Raw genomic sequence first — 6652 nt, 5'->3', positions numbered from 1 at the left:
AGAGCTCTTCAAAGAAGAAGAAACCATGGCAGCCAAAAACAACAACAATGCCAATAATGCAAGGAAGGTGCTTGGTGACTTTACTGCACCTAATCCTGATTTCTATGGGAGAAGCATCTCTATCCCTGCCATTGGAGCAAACAACTTTGAGCTTAAGCCTTAATTAGTTTCTCTAATGCAACAGAATTGCAAGTTTCATGGACTTCTATTGGAAGATCCTCATCAGTTCTTAGCTGAGTTCTTGCAAATCTGTGACACTGTCAAAACCAATGGGGTTGACCCTGAAGTCTACAGACTTATGCTCTTTCCTTTTGCTGTAAGAGACAGAGCTAGAACATGGTTGGATTCACAACCTAAGGAAAGCCTGAACTCTTGGGAAAAGCTAGTCAATGCCTTCTTGGCAAAGTTCTTTCCACCTCAAAAATTGAGTAAGCTTAGAGTGGAAGTCCAAACCTTTAGACAGAAGGAAGGTGAATCCCTCTATGAAGCTTGGGAAAGATACAAGCAATTGATCAGAAGATGTCCTTCTGACATGCTTTCTGAATGGAGCATCATAGGTATTTTCTATGATGGTCTATCTGAACTATCCAAGATGTCATTGGATAGCTCTGCTGGAGGATCTCTTCATTTGAAGAAGACGCCTGTAGAAGCTTAGGAACTCATTGAAATGGTTGCAAATAACCAATTCATGTACACTTCTGAAAGGAATCCTGTGAATAATGGGATAGCTCAGAAGAAAGGAGTTCTTGAGATTGATACTCTGAATGCCATATTGGCTCAGAATAAAATATTGACCCAACAAGTCAATATGATTTCTCAGAGTCTGTCTGAAATGCAAGCAGCAACAGGCAGTACTAAGGAAGCTTCCTCTGAAGAAGAAGCTTATGATCCTGAGAACCCAGCAATGGAAGAGGTGAATTACATGGGAGAATCCTATGGAAACACCTATAATCCTTCATGGAGAAATCATCCAAATCTCTCATGGAAGGATCAACAGAGACCTCAACAAGGTTTCAACAACAATAATGGTGGAAGAAACAGGTTTAGCAATAACAAGCCTTTTCCATCATCTTCTCAGTAACAGACAGAGAATTCTAAGCAAAACCCCTCTGACTTAACAACCATTGTCTCTGATCTAATCAAAATCACTCAAAGTTTCATGACTGAAACAAGGTCCTCCATTAGAAATTTGGAGGCACAATTGGGTCAGCTGAGTAAGAAAATTACTGAACTCCCTCCTAGCACTCTCCCAAGCAATACAGAAGAGAATCCAAAAAGAGAGTGCAAGGCCATAACCACATCTCACATGGCCGAACATGGAGAGGAGGAAGAGGCAGTGATTCCCACTGAGGAAGACCTCAATGGACTCCCACTGACCTCCATGGAGTTCCCTAATGAGGAACCATGGAAATCTGAGGCTCATTCTGAGACCATAGAAATTCCATTGAATTTACTTCTACCTTTCATAAGCTCTAATGAGTATTCTTCCTATGAAGACGATGAAGATGTCACTGAAGAGCAAGTTGCTAAGTACCTTGGAGCAATCATGAAGCTAAATACGAAGTTATTTGGTAATGAGACTTGGGAGAATGAACCTCTATTGCTCATCAAAGAACTGGATGACTTGACTAGGCAGAGATTACCTCAAAAGAGACAGGACCCTGGAAAGTTTTCAATCCCTTGTACCATAAGCACCATGACCTTTGAGAAGGCTCTGTGTGACCTAGGGTCAAGCATAAACCTTATGCCTTTCTCTGTAATGGAGAAGCTAGGGATCATTGAGGTACAAGCTGCAAGAATCTCACTAGAGATGGCAGACAATTCAAAGAAACAAGCTTATGGACTTGTAGAGGATGTCTTGGTAAAGGTTGAAGACCATTACATCCCTGCTGATTTCATAGTCCTAGAGACTGGGAAGTGTATGGATGAATCCATCATCCTTGACAGACCCTTCCTAGCCACAGTAAAAGCTGTGATTGATGTTGACAGAGGAGAATTGATCATTCAAGTGAATGGAGACTCCCTTGTGTTTAAAGCTCAAGGATATCCCTCTGTCACCATGGAGAGGAAGCACAAAGAGTTTCTCTCAATACAGAGTCAAACAAAGCCCCCACAGTCAAACTCTAAATTTGGTGTTGGGAGGTTCCAACATTGCTCTGAACATTTGTGAGGCTCCATGAGAGCCCACTGTCAAGCTATTGACATTAAAGAAGCGCTTGTTGGGAGGCAACCCAATCTTTACTTATCTATGTTAAATTTCTATTTTCTTTTGTTATTTTATATTTTCTGCAGGTTGATGATCATGTGAAAGTCACAAAAACAATTGAAAAAACAAAAACAGAAGGAAAAACAGAATGAAAAATAGAACACCCTGAAGGAGAAACTTACTGGCGTTTAAACGCCAGTAAGGGTAGCAGAATGGGCGTTAAACGCCCAGTCTGGCACCATTCTGGGCGTTTAACGCCAGAAATGGGCACCAGACTGGCGTTTAACGCCAAAAATGGGCAGCAGCCTGGCGTTTAACGCCAGGATTGGCAGAAAGGGGCGTTTTGCACGCCACTTAGTGCAGGGATGAGATATCCTTGACACCTCAGGATCTGTGGACCCCACAGGACCCCCACCTACCCCACCACTCTCTCTCTTCTTCACCTATTCACCAATCACCTCAATACCTCTTCCCCAAAAACCCCTCACCTATCAAATCCCACTATTCTCTTCACCACTCACATCCATCCTTCATAAAACCCCACTTACCTCACCATTCAAATTCAAACCACTTTCTCACCCAAACCCACCCATAATGGCCGAACCATACCCCCCCTCTCCACTCCTATATAAACCCATCTTCATTCCTTCATTTTCACACAACCTAAACACCACTTCTCCCCCTTGGCCGAAACACAAAGCCCACTCCATCTCCTCTATTTTTTCTTCTTCTACTCTCTTCTTTCTTCTTTTGCTCGAGGACGAGCAACCTTCTTAGTTTGGTGTGGTAAAAGCTAAAACTTTTTGTTTTTCCATAACCATTTATGGCACCAAAGGCCGGAGAAACCTCTAGAAAGAGGAAAGGGAAGGCAAAAGCTTCCACCTCCGAGTCATGGGAGATGGAGAGATTCCTCTCAAGGGTGCATCAAGACCACTTCTATGAAGTTGTGGCCAAGAAGAAGGTGATCCCCGAGGTCCCTTTTAAGCTCAAAAAGGGCGAATATCCGGAGATCCGACATGAGATCCGAAGAAGAGGTTGGGAAGTTCTCACCAACCCCATTCAACAAGTCAGAATCTTAATGGTTCAAGAGTTCTATGCCAATGCATGGATCACCAAGAACCATGATCAAAGTGTGAACCCGGACCCTAAGAATTGGCTTACAATGGTCCGAGGGAAATACTTAGATTTTAGTCTGGAAAATGTAAGGTTGGCATTCAACTTGCCCATGATGCAAGGAGATGCACACCCATACACTAGAAGGGTCAACTTTGATCAAAGGTTGGACCAAGTCCTCACGGACATATGTGAAGAGGGCGCTCAATGGAAGAGAGACTCAAGAGGGAAGCCGGTTCAACTAAGAAGGCATGACCTCAAGCCCGTGGCTAGGAGATGGTTGGAGTTCATCCAATGCTCAATCATTCCTACTAGCAACTGATCTGAAGCTACTATAGACCGGGCTATAATGATACATAGCATCATGATTGGAGAGGAAGTAGAAGTTCATGAGGTTATATCCCAAGAACTCTACAAAGTGGCGGACAAGTCCTCTCCTTTGGCAAGATTAGCCTTCCCTCATCTCATTTGTCACCTTTGCAATTCGGTTGGAATTGACATAGAGGGAGACATTCTCATTGATGAGGACAAACCCATCACTAAGAAAAGGATGGAGAAAACAAGAGAACCTCATTAAGAGCATGAGGAAATTCCTCATCATGAAATCCCTGAGATGCCTCAAGGGATGCATCTTCCTCCACAAAACTATTGGGAGTAAATCAATACCTCCCTAGGAGAATTAAGTTCCAACATGGGACAACTAAGGGTGGAGCACCAAGAGCATTCCATCCTCCTCCATGAAATTAGAGAAGATCAAAGAACCATGAGAGAGGAGCAACAAATGCAAGAAAGAGACATTGAGGAGCTCAAGCACTCCATAAGATCTTCAAGAGGAAGAACAAGCCGCCACCACTAAGGTGGACCCGTTCTTTAATTTCCTTGTTCTTTATTTTCTGTTTTTCAAAAATTGTGCTCTATGTTTATTTATGTTTGTGTCTTTATTACATGATCATTAGTGTCTAAGTATTTATGCCTTAAAGCTATGAAAATAAATCCATCACCTTTCTTAAATGAAAAATGTTTTTAATTGAAAAAGAAAAAGAAGTACATGAATTTTGAATTTTAAAACAGTTTAATTATTTTGATGTGGTGGCAATACTATTGTTTTTCTGAATGAATGCTTGAATAGTGCATATTTTTGAATTTGATTGTTTATGAATTCTAAAATTGTTGGCTTTTGAAAGAATGATGGGAAAAGGAGAAATGTTATCTGATGATCTGAAAAATCATAAAATTGATTCTTGAAGCAAGAAAAAGCAGTGAAAAGCTTGCAAAAAAAAAAAGAAAAAAAAAAAGAAAAGCAAGCAGAAAAAGCCAATACCCCTTTAAACCAAAAGGCAAGGGTGATAAAAAGGATCCAAGGCTTTGAGCATCAGTGGATAGGAGGGCCCAAAGGAATAAAATTCTGGCCTAAGCGGCTAAACCAAGCTATCCCTAACCATGTGCTTGTGGCGTGAAGGTGTCAAGTGAAAACTTGAGACTGAGCGGTTAAAGTCGAGGTCCAAAGCAAAAAGAAGAGTGTGCTTAAGAACCCTGGACACCTCTAATTGGGGACTCTAGCAAAGCTGAGTCACAATCTGAAAAGGTTCACCCAGTTATGTGTCTATGGCATTTATGTATCCGGTGGTAATACTGGAAAACAAAGTGCTTAGGGCCACGGCCAAGACTCATAAAGTAGCTGTGTTCAAGAATCAACATACTTAACTAGGAGAATCAATAACACTATCTGGATTCTGAGTTCCTATAGATGCCAATCATTCTAAACTTCAAGGGATAAAGTGAGATGCCAAAACTGTTCAGAAGCAAAAAGCTAAAAGCCCCACTCATCTAATTAATACTGATCTTCATAGATGTTTTTGGAATTCATTGTATATTCTCTTCTTTTTATCCTATTTGATTTTCAGTTGCTTGGGGACAAGCAACAATTTAAGTTTGGTGTTGTGATGAGCAGATAATTTATACGCTTTTTGGCATTGTTTTTAGTATATTTTTAGTATATTTTAATTAGTTTTTAAATAAAAATCACTCTTTTGGACTTTACTATGAGTTTGTGTGTTTTTCTGTGATTTCATGTATTTTCTGGCTGAAATTGAGGAACCTGAGCAAAAATCTGATTCAGAGGCTGAAAAAGGACGGCAGATGCTGTTGGATTCTGACCTCCCTGCAATCAAAGTGGATTTTCTAGAGCTACAGAAGCCCAATTGGTGCGCTCTCAATTGTGTTGGAAATTAGACATCCTGGGCTTTCCAGTAATGTATAATAGTCCATACTTTTCCCGATATTTGATGGCCCAAACCGGCGTTCCAAGTCAGCTCAAGAATTCTGGCGTTTAACTCCAAAACTGGCACAAAAGCTGGAGTTAAACACCCAAACTGGCACAAAAACTGGCGTTTAACTCCAAGAAAAGTCTCTACACATGGAAGCTTCAATGCTCAGCCCAAGCACACACAAGTGGGCCCGAAAGAATATTTCTACATTAATTACTGATTTCTGTAAACCCTAGGCTACTAGTTCTCTATAAATAGGACCTTATACTATTGTATTTTCATCTTTTGATCATCTGGGAATCATGTTTTGATGATTGAACCTTCTTTGGGAGGCTGGCCATTCGGCCATGCCTAGACCTTTTGTTCTTATGTATTTTTAACGGTGGAGTTTCTACACACCATAGATTAAGGTGTGGAGCTCTGCTGTTCTTCATGAATTAATACAAAGTACTATTGTTTTTCTATTCAACTCAAGTCTATTTCTTCTCCAAGATATTTATTCGTTCTTCAACTTGATGAATGTGATGATCCGTGACACTCATCATCATTCTCACCTATGAACATGTGCCTGACAACCACCTCTGTTCTACTAGCAATGGCTTGAATGCGTATCTCTTGGGTTTCTAATCTAAGATTGGAACCTTCGTGGTATAGGCTAGAATTATTGGCGGCCATTCCTGAGATCTGGAAAGTCTAAACCTTGTCTGTGGTATTCCGAGTAGGATCTGGGAAGGGATGACTGTGACGAGCTTCAAACTCGCGATTGTGGGGCGTGTGACAGATGCAAAAGGATCAATGGATCCTATTCCGACATGATCGAGAATCGACAGCTGATTAGCCGATGTTATGACAGAGCATCAGGACCATTTTCACTGAGAGGACGGGATGTAGCCATTGACAACGGTGATGCCCAACATAAAGCTTGCCATGGAAAAGAGTATGAATGATTGGAAGAAGGCAATAGGAAAGCAAAGGTTCAAGGGGAATAAAGCATCTTCATACGCTTATCTGAAATCCACCAATGAATTACAGAAATATCTCTATCTTTATTTTATGTTTATTTTCA

The 6652-nt window shown here is 41.0% G+C and overlaps 1 non-coding gene across 1 annotated transcript; it reads right to left on the bottom strand.

Moving 5' to 3' along the window:
* Positions 1-430: 430 nt before the first annotated feature.
* LOC148555263 (small nucleolar RNA R71) lies at positions 431-538 on the bottom strand. The gene has a single exon (XR_015886933.1). It is a non-coding gene; the product is annotated as a small nucleolar RNA R71 (small nucleolar RNA).
* Positions 539-6652: the final 6114 nt, after the last annotated feature.

The sequence above is a fragment of the Arachis ipaensis genome, chromosome B6 (genome assembly GCF_059453495.1).
Source record: "Arachis ipaensis isolate K30076 ecotype BB chromosome B6, ASM5945349v1, whole genome shotgun sequence".
Lineage (NCBI taxonomy): Eukaryota > Viridiplantae > Streptophyta > Magnoliopsida > Fabales > Fabaceae > Arachis > Arachis ipaensis.
Note: the sequence above shows the minus strand (reverse complement) of the source record. Positions and strands in the feature narration are given on the sequence as shown.